General features: G+C 52.8%; 1 protein-coding gene across 1 annotated transcript in view; it reads left to right on the top strand.

The window, feature by feature from the left end:
• The window catches only part of DICER1 (dicer 1, ribonuclease III), an 88817-nt gene extending 82376 nt beyond the window's left edge, over positions 1-6441 (top strand). The window contains exon 28 of the transcript XR_016392262.1: positions 6150-6441. The gene's annotated coding sequence lies outside the window, so the exon portion shown is untranslated. The remainder of the gene's footprint in view (positions 1-6149) is intronic.
• The last annotated feature ends 8800 nt before the right edge of the window (positions 6442-15241 follow it).

Genomic DNA, 15241 nt, shown 5'->3' with positions numbered 1-15241 from the left:
TCTATGTCCAGGCTCTGCCCTCCCCTCGGGCCCACCGGACCCTCCTCATGGCTCCTAAGCCGCGGCCCCGTCTTCATTCTTCCTCTCCTGCCATCCCTGTCCCGTGCAGCTGGCAGAATTTTTGGCAGCTCAGATCATGTCCAGCCCTCCTCAAACGTCTTCCGCCTCCTCTCTCTTCGTCCGGCGCCGTCACCACCTACCCCGCCCCCTGGCCTCCTGGCTCACTCCTCAGCTGGCCCATCACCGCCGTTGCCTGGCTGCAGCCTTCCTCCTTCACCTCCTCGCCATCCACCCGCCTTCACGTGGGCCACACAGGACTAGGCCCCATACATTTGCTGGGTGATCTGTGGAAGCCACTTAACCCCCGACTTCGGTTTTTGCGTCGCTGTGATGAGTAGGTTGTTTGGAGCGAATGGTCGGAGATGGAGTCGACATGACATAACAGGGAGAAGCACAGCTTTGGACTCAGGCAGGGCTGGGTTCGAACCCAGATTGTTCTTCTTAGCAGCTGTCTGACCTCACCACACGAGAGTGACCGTGACCACACCGTAGCAGAAGTTCTAGTGCCCAGCACAGGGCCTGGCACAGTGCATGTGCAGTAAGTGTGCCTATCCTTACTGAAGTCTCATCTGTGTCTGGAAGACGACAATGCATCCCTTTCCATCATCCCCAAGCGAGGGGAAGGGCGCTGCTCTTGGCTGCACCTCCATTTATTTTGGGGCCACCTTGCATTCTTTTTTCCGAAAGGGCGCAGCCCTTGGGAGCCGTGAACATCCGAGAAGACTAGAGCTGCCAGGCTGAGCTGGGGATGGATTGCTGCAACGAGGCATGGCCAGGTCCGTTGTTCCAGGACTGAGCTGGTCCCCCGATATCCTCAGCGCTTTGGCCTCCTCTCCTTGCAGCCGTTCACTGGAAGCGCCTCATTAGGCCGCCTCGGGGAAGGCGGCCCGGCCGGCCTGTCAGACTTGCTCTGCCGGGCATAACTCAGGCCTTGGCTGGGCCCCTTGCCCTGGGCTCAAGGGGGCCCCCCAGGCAGATTGAAGTCATCTGTCCCTTCGCTCATCACTCTGGGGAGGAGAGTGGAGCCGCCTTCCTCCCGGCTGGGAGGCTCCTGGAGGACAGTTTGTGAATTTCATTCTCCTTCCAAAGACGCAGCTGTGATGGATGCATATTTTCTGGCCAAATCCAGCTGAAGTTGGACCCTGCATTTTGAAGTGTCAGGCTGCAAAGAGCAAAGGCTGGGAGGGTGGAGTGTAGGGAAGAGGACGTGGGGAGGGTGGAGGCAGGAAGCATACAGGCTGGAGATTTCTGCACTCAGGAGCTGGCCCAGGAGGGCACAGCCTGGAGGGTGACCCTGCCGGGGTGGCTGTTCCTGCAGAGATCAGGGCACTGATGCCTCCATGAGTGAGCCCGCTGGGCCCCACATAAGGAGGCTCCAGTGAGAGGCATCCAGAGAAAGGAAGGGCCTGTCAGGAGAGCTGGGAGCTGAAACCCTAATCCCCCAGTGGGGTGTGGAGATGCAGCCCAGATTTTAGAGGCTGGGGGCTGTGATGACAGTTTCCTCTGCCCTCTTCAAGGAACGCCCAGACTAGGGGCCCCCCTCCCTCCTCCCTCCTTCTCATGCTCTTGGAATCGTGCAATGTGAAAACTGCATGGGGCTTTCAGATCTTCCAGCAAAGTCCTTCCTTCCTTCTCCTCAGACCATTTTCTGAATGAGGAGATTGAGGCGCAGAGATGGGAAGTGGCTCGTCTGTGTCCCCACCTACCTGGCCGTGGAGCTGAAGCAGCAGCTTGCCTGGGACCCTTTCACTTTATACCACATGCTACTTTCTTCATTTCCACTCCAGCCCCCATCCTCTGTGTTTTACATGTTTCTTCTCCAGGATCCTTCTATTTTAGCATCCCCAAAGCAAAAGGAAGAAGTAGAGACAGAGGGGATTTGAAAAGAAGGTCATACATGGGAAATAACTGGAAAGGGGGTAGGAGAACTGGAGGGAAGTTCCTAGATGACAGACAGAAGGCATCTCCTGGTGTGGGGGAGGAAGAGGCAGTGTAAGACCTGCAGAAAGAGAGGGGGGGATGAGATGGGGGAAGGAGGACGCCCAAGAAGGAGTCTGTAGACCCAAGATCATGGTGGCTAAGGTGCCCTAAATCCTTTTTGAAACAATGTTGGGTTTAAACAAATAAATGGTGGTGATGGTGATAGTGACGGTGATGGTGATGCTGGCGATGGTGAGGCCGATGGTAGCGACCATGGTGATGGTGGTAGTGGCGATGATAATGATCGTATTAACTCGCTGTAGGACCTTGGGTAAGTCCTTTATCCTCACTGGGCTTCAGTTTCTCCATGTATAAAACAAAGAGGTTGAACTTCTGCCTCTTTTTTCCTCTGAGATTCTGTTATCCAAAGAAAGGATCAGCAAAATGTATGAAAATATTTTAGGGAAGAAAGAAAAAGGGTTGGGGGAAAACAGGCAAGTGGGGGCCAAACAAACAGAAACAGAGGAAACGTTTGTGCAGTCGTGACGCAAAAGATCCCCCTCTCCTGAAAGCCTCTCTCCTTCCGGGACTGGGCAGGCCTTCCCTGTGCTTCTGGGAGATGAAGAGTTGCTCCGGCTGGAATGGAAGTGGGTTAACAACCGCACAGCCTACTGTGCGCTGACAGCACCTGATTTCCCAACCCAGAGAGTCCTGCCTGCTAATTACATCTACCAGGCCTGCCCCCGCAGGGAATTTGGCTTCACGCCGCCGCCGTCACCGCCCCAGGCCCCCAAGGGTCTGGAGTAAATCATTAAAATATCAGGTTTCCCGCCCCTGGGGGATGAGTAGGTGCTAAAAAGAGGCCAAGCTGGATTTGTCAAAAACCAATCAGCTCTCACACACCAAACAGCCCCACTCAGTGCAAGTACCCAGCCCAGGGTTTAGGGGCGTGAGATGGGGTGGACGGGGGCTCTGGGAAAGCGCTTAAGCCCGGGCCACCAATCAGGTGCCCTCAGGGCCAGACAGAGCTTTGGGGAGCCAGGGAAGGGCCCAAGTGTCCTGCCCCGCTGAAGGCAGGAGAAATTACCCCATGAAGCACCTGTAAGTTCAGTTCGCCACCAACTGAGGAAGTTTTTGGAGGCCCGGGGTCAGTCTTGCTTGCCCCCCTCTAAGGGTCAAATGGGCCCAGAGCTATGGCGGAACTTTGCAAGCTGCAAAGCACTAAGGAAATGCAATTCATTCGCGCACTTTTTCAATCAAAAAAGTCGTCTTACAGGGAAAGACAAATACTGTATGATATCACTTATATGGGGAATCTAAAAAATACAACAAACTAGTGAATAAAACAAAAAAGAAGCAGACTCACAGATACAGAGAACAAACTAGTGGTTGTCAGTGGGGAGAGGGAAGGGGGAGGGGCAAGACGGGTAGGGGGAGAAAAGGGTAATTATGGGATTATATGAAACCATGTGTGTGAAACTCTTGAAAATTGTAAAGCACTACAGGATTTAAAGAATTTTTCATTCAATAAAAAAAAAAAAAGTCATCTTAGAGCAAGACTGTGTGCCAGCCCCAGGGAGGCTCTGGGGACCCTAACATTCTACCCTCGACCACCTTGTCCTTTGTGATCCAGGTTGTCCCTTGGCCACTGTGACCACCCTTAGTCATCATACTGGCTTATCCTCTGCCTGACCTTGAATGTGGGAGCTCCTCTGCCCCGGGGTCTGCTCTCCCCTGCCCTTTCCTCCTCACTGGGTGATGTCTTCTACCCTCATGGTCATAATTACTGTCAGTGGCAAGGGCTTCCCAGGTCTGAATCCCCAGTCCCACCAGTCTTCCCACTTCCAGACCCATCTATCCGTCCATCTGCTGGAATCTCCCCTCGGATGGCCCTCAGCGTCAGCTCATGAAGCACCGTCGTCGTCGTCTCAGTCCCTCCAAAGCCACTCCTCCTGTGCTTCCTGTCTTAACTGAGGGCACGTCTGTCCATCCAGAGCTCCAAATTGGAAGCCTGGGAGTCAGACTCCTTCCCTCCCTCCTCCTCCCCTCCCCCCGTCCAGCGAGCCCTGGTCCCGCCACTTCTTCTGTTAGAGCTCTTGCTGGTGGTCCTCTTTCTGAGCCTAGCTGGGGCACCTGTCTCGGCAGCCCCCCTCTGTAGCCTGTGTGACAGATGGTCTTGCAGCTGCAGGGCCACCTTCCAGAGGTTTTCACCTACTTTCTAGCTGAGGTGTAAGCAAGTCAGTCACCGCAAGCCCTCGGTCTCCATTTCCTCATCTGTGGGGATAAAATATGCCTAATGCACAAGATTGGTGTGAGGTTCACACGAGGTGAGATTGGTCCTATTTTCACAAACTGGGTCATGGATATCTTGGTGTGGGTGTGTGTGTGTGTGTGTGTGTGTGTGTTTATCAGTGTGCCAGGGAGTCCAAAGAGTTGCAGGGTAAAATGAAGCACTTTTTAATAATGCCAGATTTGCTCAATTCTTGGGGCCCAATATATACATTTTTCTAAATACTTTTATATTAAAATAAACACGGACCTATTATGGAATTGAATACAAATCTTGCATCCACGTAAAAGAGTAACAAGAGCTCTAGTCGATACGGTTGGTGTCCTGCCCAGATCTCCTCACCTTTAGTCCTTCGGGTCTGACCACCCAACTCCCAAATGTTGGCACCGGCATTTCTCTGGCTGCAGAAGCCCACACCACCCAGCCCCGTGCAGGCCAGGAGACGAGCAGTCTCTGGGGGTAGGCTCAACCTATGAGCAGCGGGCATGGGTGTATCAATACCACAGCTCCCAGGCTCACGCGGGTGGTGGAGGGAAGTGTGGACACTGAGGCATTGGTCCCGGAGGCCCCAGCAGGATTGGGGGGCAGTTGCCCACAGTGATACAGGGCTTAATCATGCACCCCTTCTTGGCTGCCTTGGCCTCCCTGTCTCCTCTCGCCACCCCCCACCGTGGTGTGTCTTGGGATCCTTCCTTCCCACCAACCATCTGCCTCCTGACCTCAGAGTCGGCTTCTGGGAGAATGAAACTAAGACCTGGGATGCCTACCAACAGCAAGAGCAAGAAAAACACCGCAACAGCAATAAAAGTAGCCGCCGATTAGCCGGCTCCCATTTTCCGTGCGTCGTCTTCCCTTGCTCTCGTTTCCCTGCAGAGGTACTATTTACAGATGAAGATACTGAGGTTTAGGTCACACGCTTGCCCGAGGCCTCACAGCCCGTGAGAGTGGAGCTGGTAGTCCAGCTCCTACAGAGTCAGAGCCCACGTTGCAACCTCTAGGCAAACAGCCACTTTGGCTGGTGCCCTTGGTGGAACCGTCTGGGAAGCGCATTGCCGGGGAAAGCGCTGGTGGGCTGTAATCCAGGAAGTCTCCACGTGGATGCGGGGCGCACCCGCGGCTGTTGTAAAGGAGTCCTACGAGCCCAGAAGCTCTGCAGGCCGTCCCTCCCATCCCACTACTCTTTTTGAAACACTGCCTTTCTTTTTTTTTTTAATTGAAGTATAGTTGATTTACGATATTGTGTTAGTTTCAGGTGTACAGCAAAGTGATTCGGTTATACATATATATGTATGTACCTGTATCCTTTTTTTGATTCTTTTCTGTTATATGTTATTACACGATATTGAATATAGTTCCCTGTACTATACAGTAGGTCCTTGTTGTTTACTTTATATATAGTAGTGTGTATCTGTTAATCCCATACTCCCAATTTATCCCTAGTCCCCCTTTCCCTTTGGTAACTATAAGTTTGTTTTCGATGTCTGTGAGTCTGTTTCTGTTTTGTAAATAAGTTCATTTGTAACATTTTTTTTCGATTCCACATATAAGCGATATCATATGATACTTGTCTTTCTTTGTCTGACTTATTTCACGTATGGTGATCTCCAGGTCCGTCCATGTTGCTGCACATGGCATTATTTCATTCATTTTTGTATGGCTGAGTAATATTCCATTGCATATATGTACCACATCTCCTTTATCCATTCCTCTGTTGATGGACACTTAGGCTGCTTCCATGTCTTGGCTATTGTAAATAGTGCTGCTATGAACATTGGGGTGCATGTATCTTTTCTAATTAGAGCTTTCCTCTTTTCTGGATATACACCCAGGAGGAAACATTGCCTTTTTAACTGATGTCTTCCTTTCCCATTTGATGCAGGCACAGGGCACGAGAACCACCGTCTTTTCAACTTGCTGGAAGGAAACCCCAGCACAAGGGCGGATGCTTGTGGCCTTTTGGGAGGTGATGCTGGCTCCACTCGGCCAGATGGGATATTTTATGAAAAGCGTGAAATCCAGATTTCTATATGAAATTTCCTCACTTTAAAATATTGGCCACTATCTAAAAATGCTTAAAATCCACCATTTCGTAGCCCAAATAACCCCATCTGGGGGCTGAATTTTGCCCAGGGCCCACCAGCGAGTGACCCTGGTTGAGACATGCCACCAGCCCCGGGGCTACAAGGGTAAACGGGCATCCATGTTTCCGAGGCCCCCCGACTTCTGTCATGGAGAAGGACCAGCCGCCCGAGGGATGGAGCCTTTTTCTGGTACCCCCATGTGGGCTGAACGGGACCTCCCTGTGCAGCCCGAGAAACCGAGGCCGGCGGGGCAAGGGGGTGCCGAGTTGCCACCCTGCAGGCAGCGTCTGAACTGGAGAGGAACCCGCTGTCCCCGGTCTCCTTGGTGGCATCCCCACTGCTGGTTTGGCCCCGGCAGGGCCGTGGGAGGTGCTCGGTTTGGGCGGCCCCCGCGGGCACCCCTCACTGGCCTCTGTGGGTGGCTCTGCCCATTGGTTAGTTTTCAGGCTCTGGGACTGTGGAGTTTGCTGACAGCTGCCAGATCCCTGAGAAGTGGCGAGCCACCAGACTTCGGGACTGTGGCTGTTTATTTAAAACCTTACAAACAGTTTACAGCCAACGGAGCAGAGTTGACAGGCCAGGACCTCACTGCCCGGCGGCCCTGAGGGGCTGCGGAGAGAGCAGACTTCTAGCCGGTCCGCACACTTTAGGGACGTGCCTGCTGCTTGGGGCCGCCTGGCTGGGCGTCTCAGGGAGGCCCCTGGCTCCTGCCTGGCTTGACACACTCTCTGGGGTCCTCCCACTGATGTGGGTTGAATGTGTCCCTTCAAAAATGTGTTGAAGTCCTAACGTCAGATACGCGATAATGTGACCCTATTTGGAAATAGAATCTATGCAAATGTCATTGAGTTAGAACAAGGTCATGCCGGAGTAGGATGGGCCCGGAGTCCCATGCCTGGTGTTCTGATGAGAAGGTCAGGCCAAAACACAGAGACGCAGAGAGGAGGAGACCATGTGAAGACAGGCACGAGGATTAGCGTTGGGCTGTCACAAGCCGAGGACCACCACGGATTGCCAGGAGCCACCAGAAGATGCAGAAAGCAAGGAAGGATTCTTCCCAAGAGCCCTCAGAGAAAGCACGGCACTGCCGACACCTCGATGTTGAACTTCCTGCCTCCAGAACTGAGAGAGAATACGCTTCTTCTGCTTTAAGCCTCCCAGTGTGTGGGTTCTTTGTTACGGCCGCCCTGGGACACACTCACACGTCCACCTCCAGGCCTGTGCTAGGGTCCCTTCATGGCTCACACCCGCCACGCACACCTACCTTAGTACCACTCGGCCGTGTCTACCTGGACGCTCCTCGGGCCCCGCAGCTCAGCTTCCCTGCAGCAGGACCTGGTTGCGCTCCTGTGGCGGCCCCGGGCTCCTGGAGCAGGTGAGCAGGAAATTAGCACACACCTAGTGGCCAAGAGGACGTGGTCCTGAGCATGTCACTGCCAACCTACTGGGACTCCCGGGGACAGCCAAGGATGGGGTTGGGAGGGAGAGAGGAGGAACGGCTGTCTCTGAGGGTGGGGACAGGCAAGAGGAAAACTGTTTGGCAGCAACTGTGCTCCTGGTCGGCCCAGGCGGGGGCCGGCCGGCCTGCCACTCAGCCCAGGTAGAGTTTGCAAACGCCTCGCTACTGGGTGTGGTCGCCGACCAAGAGCAGTGGCTGTTTTGACCTCAGGTCCTCGGGCTCATCCCAGACCTACCGAACAAGAACCTGCATTTTACCAAGATGTCTGGTGACTTGCAGGCATGTGGTGTTGCAGAAGCTCCGGGCCTGGGACGGGGAGGGTAGCAGGATGGATGGACTTGCTTCTCCAGTGCCTCTAGCTCAGTTGGGTTTTCCACAGGAATTGGGGTGGCCGATCTAAACTGGGGTCTGCAAGGGCTGATGTCGGGAGGAGAACATTCTGGTCTTCATGGGCTCCAAACTTGTCTTCCTCCACTGCTTCCACCCAGGTGCTCCAAGCAGAAACCTGGGCATCACCCGGAATCCTTCCTTCTCTTGACCCTCCACCCAGCCTGGTCACCAACCCCTGGGGATTGTAAAGGAGGTCTGTTCTCTCTCCATCTCCGTGGTCAGTCTCTCCTTCTTGCCTGGATGACTCGTAGAGCCCCTAAAGTTCTCCTGTCCTGTGCAGACCTACCTCCTCTAAGCCACTGTCCACCTGGCGGGCAGAATGATGCTAAAAACTCTAGTTTCCACCAAGTCAGGCTCCTGCTTAATTCTCAGAGCCCCAGCCCCTTGGCCCATCTTCAAAGAAGGACCCAAATCCTCGCCGCGGCCTGAAGGCCTGGCCTGAGCTGGCCCCGCCTCATCTCGTGCTGCTCTGCCCACACTCCCCGCTGGCAGGCACCACAGCCCTCTCATCCGCCAGAGCTCCCTGCGCACCCCTTATCCGTGCAGGGCATTTGTCCATGCAGTTGCCTCCACCTGGGTACCTTCCCCCACTCCCCTTTTCCTCTGGTCAATTGCTATCTCATCCTTGAGATGCCACCTCCTCCGGGAGGCCTTCCTGTACCCCAGACAAGGCCAGGCCTTCCTGACCTTCGCGTCCTGCGTCCCTGCTTTTCCCCTGCAGCACTTGTCACGGTGCTGATTGCAGTGCCGTGTGCACCTGCTGGAGACTGGCGTATGCCAGGAGGGCAGAGGCCAGGTGTGCCTGTCTCCTGCATCCCCTGCCCGGCACCGTCAGCACTGCAGCCTCCCCTCTGGCCCCTCCAGCAATCCCTCTCCACTGGCGCCAGAGTGGTTTGGCTGAGGTGCCAGCCCGATCGCGCGGTGCCTTGCACCAAATTCCCTCGTGGAGCCCAAGGGTCACTGAGTGGATGAATGAACAGTTGAGTCACGAAGGAATCTACGCAGGAGAAAAACGTGCGATTTTGAGGTAGTAGTGATCAAGGCAATGAATGAAATACCCCACAGCGTGTCGGCAGTGCCGCCGACCTCTGCACAGCAGCCACTTCTGTCGTTGTCATTTTGTTTTAATTGTTTGTGTCGAGGCCTGGTTTACAAATACTAAAGTGCAGGAAACTTCAGGGTAGAGCTGGGTGCATTGTTACACATGTAGCAGCCAGGGAACCAGCACCCAGACCCAGATGTGGGGTATTTCAGGCCCTCCCCCCGTGGGCGCCCTCTCAGCCCCTGCCCCACCCCAGAGGCAACCACTGTTCTGGCCCCTATCACCCCCAGAGTTTTGTCTGTTCTTGAGTTTCACAAAATGGAGCAGGCTTCTCTGCCTGGCCTCCTTCACTCCACCCACGTCTGGGAGATTCAGCACGTCGGGGGTGTGTGTGTGTTGCGGGGTGGGGGGCGCAGTTTGTTCTTTTTCGTTGCTGTGTAGTATTCCACTGTACAGAGCTGTCACTGCTTGTTTCTCTGTCCCTGGCATCTTACAAAGGACAAAGGTGGAATGTAGAGGCATTTACTAGCATGTCTGTGGTCACACATTTAATAAACTGTGATGCTGGAAACTGTTTTCTGTCCAAACTTGTGCTTATTCCTTACCTTCCCACCGTCTTTCTGGACAAAGTAGGTTGATTGGGAAACAGTCATCCAGGGCAAGGCAGCGGCTTCCCAAGAGCAGAGAGAAGGAAGGAAGCTTGGACCCTGGACATGATGACCTTGGGGACATCAGGCCGTCTCCCCAAACTGCATTTCCTTCCCTACAGTGATCTGAATGGCCTCCTTAAAAAACTGGTGTGCGGAAAACTCTAATTCGAAAAGATACATGCACCTCTGTGTTCATAGCAGCGTTATTCACAATAGCTAAGGCATGGAAGCAACCTAAATGCCCATCAACAGATGAATGGATAAAGAAGATGTGGTACATATATATACAATGGAATACTACTGAGCCATAAAAAAGAATGAAACCGTGCCATTTGCAGCAACGTGGATGGACGTAGAGATTATCATACTAAGTGAAGTAAGTCAGACAGAGAAAGACAAACACCATGTGATATCACTTATATGTGGAATCTAAAAAAACAGTACCAATGAACTTATTTACAAAACAGAAACAGACTCACAGACATAGAAAACAAACTTGTGGTTAACCAAAGGGGAAAAGGGTGGGGAGAGATAAATTGGGAGTAGGGGATTAACAGATACATATGATTATATATAAAATAGATAAACAAAAAGGACCTACTGTATAGCACAGGGAACTATAGTCAATATCTTGTAATAACCTTAAAAGGAAAAAAATCTGAAAAAGAATATAAATATATGTATAACTGAATCACTTTGCTGTACACTTATAAATCAGCTGTACTTCAATTAAAAATTAATTGATTAATTAATTTAAAAAATCACTGTGTCTTCAATAAGTCATATCAAATCTCCAAACAAATGAAGAAAAGAGCAGACTCAATCTTGTTGTGTGATCTTGGGCAGGTCCCCTTCCTGCTCTGGGCTTTGTCACCTCCTCTGAGAAGCCAGAGGTGGGCTCTGGTCTGGGGTCCCAGCCGCCATCAGACTGTGAGGCTCTGCGTCCTGTGGCCTCTCAGGAGACCGCGTCGGGCGACCTGGTCTGAGATTTCCTCTGCTCGGCCGGGTCAGGCAGGGGCCACGCTGGGGGCTGTCCGGGGCCACGTTTGTTTGACTTGAGTCCATCCCCTGGTGCCCGCAAATTCACTTTTGTTTATTTTCCTGAGAAGCTACGCAAGCCGGTGAGACTAAGCAGTCCAAGCCAGACGTGCGTTTTCACTGTAAAAATATATTTGCGGGTCAGAAAATTGCACCAAAATGTTTTTGTAGGCGAAATGCTGCCGTGTGCTGCTCGGCCCTGTGGCTGGCTGGCTGCGGTGGATGGAGTTTCATATGTGAAATATGTCCAGGAACACATTTCAATAATAATAATAACAAACATGTAAGAAGCACTTATTATTTGTCTGGCAGTTTGCCAGTAAGTACCTGTGTGATGTTTTCACCCTCACCTCTCTTTCTGTGATCAGTGTGATTGCCATCAGTTTCATTTTGCAGGTGAAGGAAATGGGGCCCAGAGAGGTCGAGTGACTTCCCTAAGGTCACACAGCCTGCTAGGAGCAGAGCCAGGATTAGAAGCCAGGTCTGTCTGACTTCAGAGGCTGGGTTCTTACACACTGTTGGTGCCCATCTGAGGCCCTAATTCATGTCTGGGACAAACCCTGAGTTCTTCTATCAACATTTTTTGTGTCGCTATGGTTTCTAGCAGTTTTCTAAGATGAAGTTACCTGTAAAAGTTTCATAAGCTACAGCTTGCTGCCAGTCTAGAAAGAATGTAGAACATTGCCTGTGTATAGGACTAATAGAGCCAGAGTGGCCTTGAAGGTCAGCTCCTATAATCCAAGGGGATTTGTTTACCATCCTCCTCCCTGGGGACAGGGCCACAGTGATCCATCTCAGCGTCTCTGGGCCTGGTACAGATTTGCCGCTCATGATGCTTGGTCATAGATGACGTGGGGTTAGGGTCCTGCCGCTCTCTGAGCGATCGAGCCCCACCTCCGGCTCTGCAGAGAAGCATTCCCAGGGCAGAGGAGGGAGGCGGTCACGGACCATGCCTGGAGCTGGGGCTCCTGCAACACTGGGGGCAGGACAGCCCATGGGACCCGTCCAAGGGGCAGCTCATGGCTGGGACCATGACATGCTCAGGTGGGAAATTTCAGAGGGGTCAGTCAAGCCCCCAGGACATGGGTAGGGGCTCAGTCACCGTGGGATGAAGGAAAGCGCCTTGGCCGTCAGCCCCTTTTCTGTGCTGAGCGTCCGTCTGCTCCTCGACCACATCACCCCTGAAAGTAACATCATGACACTGAGAAGATTACGTCCCACGTTCTCACTGTTGGGTCTATACACCCAGAATGCCGCGCTGGCCCAGGCACAGAGGAGGTCTCTGTAAACAGCTTTTGAACAAAACTGTATAATATTTAGAACCATTTAGTTCAGAATGACAGCCCTCTAAGAGGGCTGGATGTGACTGGCTCGCATGTCAACCTGGAGATGAAAGGGGATTTCATACTCCAAACGCTTTCTTTTAGAAATCAGGAGAGGAGAGCTGCCCAATTCTGGACTGTGTGTGCATATGTGTATGTGTGCTGGGTCGTGTGCGCATGTGTGTGTTTAGGTGCCTCTGTGTATGTGTCACACGTGTGTATGTGTTGGGTGTGTATGTGTGTGACGGGGGAACGGGGATCAGCTCCAGGGTGGGCTGTGTCGGTGGCCACATGCATAGACGCCAGGGAGGGGTCCAAAGGGCTTGGCTGAATCAGAAGCTAGTGGCTGAAGCATCCAGAATTTAGTGGAGAAGGTCAGCAGTGACGGATCCGCCCCCAAGGAGGCGGGCAGGGGGTCAAGCTAAAGGCTCAGCAAAGGGCAGGTGTCAGACGCAAAGAGGCCAGCGGAAGAGTAGTAGGGGAGTGGACGGTGGCGGGCAGGCCCTTGGCACAGCAGCCAATGGGGCCATGCAGCTGCTGCAGAGAAACAGCGTCTCCTCGACATCCCTGTGTGCTGGCCACCTGCCGAGCTCTTACCAACACTGTCACATGCAATCCGCCCCGGCCTCAAGGTACAGGACTCTTACTCCCATCTTCAGTGGACACACGAGATGACTTCTCCAGGGTCCCACAGCCGGTGAGGAGTGGCGCTGCGGGTGGCCCCTTAGCTCGAGCTGCTGGGTTGTGTGAGGGTCAGCTGCTTGCTGCAGGGGTGATTCCACCTTCTGTGACGGTTACTCTATGTGTCAGCTGGGCTGGGCCACGGTGTCCACATACATGACCAAACGTTATTCTAGATGTTTCTGTGAGGGTGTTTTGGGATGAGATTAACGTTTAAATTGGTGAACTTTGAGTAAAGCAGATTGCCCTCCCTAATGTGGAGGCCTGCCTAGAACAAAAGACTGACCTCCCCCAGCAAGAGGGAATTCTGCAGCAGAGCGCCATTGGACCTGAGCTGCAGCATCGACACCCTCTTTGGCTCTCCAGCCTGCCAGCCCACCCTGCAGATGTTGGGCTTTCCAGTCTCCATAACTGTGCAAGTTAATTCACATATATATACATATTTATATATCGATATCTTATCGGTTCTGTTTATCTGAAAAACCCTGACTAAGACATCTTCTCGGGAGTGGAAGTCACCATAGGAGTAACAGTCTAGGACTCGGCAACCTGAAATGGACTCAGATGGAGGCTTCTTGGCATACTGCATGGCCCAGGAAGGGGGTCAAGCCAGGGAGCTGTGAGGGGTGAAATAGGTTCCAGAGCAGGAAAATGGGTGGTGTCTGGGCAGGGAGAGGGTAAAACGCCCGAGATTGGGCCCACCTCTGCCACGTTTTTGCTCTGTGACCACAGCCAAGGCATTTTCCTGCTATATGCCTCAGTTTCCCCATCTGTGCTGGTCTCCCTGTGTAACAGGTGGCCTTTGGGAATCTCCGTGTCTGGAATATTCAAAGGTCTCCAGAGGAACAGAGCAGAAATCGGGACCCCACAAAGGCCCGCCTTGTCCTGCCTGCAGCTCCTTCTACAGGTGCCTGCCAGTGACCCGCCCCTCCCTCCCAACAGTGTGGAGCTGTGGAGACAGAGTTGGCAGAAGAGTAGGGTTCGGGTCCTTCTCCACCTTGCACTAGCTGTGTGGCCTTGGGCAGACCAGTTTAAACTCAGCATCCATTTCCCCAGTCTACAGGATGGAGCAGTGATGCTACCTCACTGGTTTGTTCTGAAGGTTAAGTAGGTGAGAATGTGGGTCTGGTATTTACTATATATTTGTAAAAAAATCACACCAGTGATTCTTGCTTATCTCCTGGAATGGGCAGATGTGAAGTATTTGACCTTGCCTTCCTTTTTTTTTTTTTTTTTGCGGCACGCGGGCCTCTCACTGTTGTGGCCTCTCCCGTTGCGGAGCAAAGGCTCCGGACGCCCAGGCTCAGCGGCCATGGCTCACGGACCTAGCCGCTCCGCGGCATGTGGGATCTTCCCGGACCGGGGCACGAACCCGCGTCCCCTGCATCGGCAGGCGGACTCTCAACCACTGCGCCACCAGGGAAGCCCCTTGCCTTCCTTTTATAGGCTCACAAGCTGCATCTTCTCATGGCTCCCTATGGCTCTTGGGGGACACTTCCTTCAGAATGGAGTCACCACAGGGTGAACGAGCAGGGCAGGTGTGGGGTGGGATCTTGCTGTCCTATGTGACTGCAGCATGATGTCCTGAGTTTTGTGCTGGACCTTGAGAGCCCATGGTGCATGGGGGAAATGCACCTAACGGGCCACAGCCCAGTAGGTGGTGCTCTACCAGAGGTGTTAGCTGGGGGCAGACGAGGGATAACAAACTTTGCCACTCTCTTTTTCTGCCCAAAAATCCATTGAAGATGAAAAGAACACAGCTCTTGGAACAACAGCAGTGTGGCACACAGGAAAATGGGCTCCAGTGCAACTCAGGGAAGGGCTTTGTGTCCATCACTTCTCTCCAGTGGACAAGGGTTGCCGCAGAGGTGATGAGCTCTACATCACTGATTTTCATTCATTTATTCAACCATGCCTGTTACCTCTAACCTGCCATCCATCCACCCACCTCTCCATCCATGCATTCATCAATCCACCCAAGCAGCCATCATTCTACCCATCCATCCATCCATCCAACCATCCATCCATCCATCCTTCCATCTATCCACTCACCTATCCATCCATGCATCCATCTATCCAAGCATCCATCTTTTTATCCATCCATCCATCCATCCATCAACCCACCTATCCCTCCATGTATCCATGCATCAATCCATCCATCATTCATCCTTCCGTCCATCTACCCAGCTACCTATCCATGCATCAATCCATCTAAACATCCATCCTTCCGTCCATGCATCCATGTATCTACCCACCTATCCTTCCATCCACCCATCCATCCGTCTATCCATTCATCCATCTAACCAAC

The sequence above is a fragment of the Delphinapterus leucas genome, chromosome 2 (assembly GCF_059928025.1).
Source record: "Delphinapterus leucas isolate spDelLeu-1000000601 "Yukka" chromosome 2, BTC_Dleu_Yukka2, whole genome shotgun sequence".
Taxonomy (NCBI): domain Eukaryota; kingdom Metazoa; phylum Chordata; class Mammalia; order Artiodactyla; family Monodontidae; genus Delphinapterus; species Delphinapterus leucas.
Note: the sequence above shows the minus strand (reverse complement) of the source record. Positions and strands in the feature narration are given on the sequence as shown.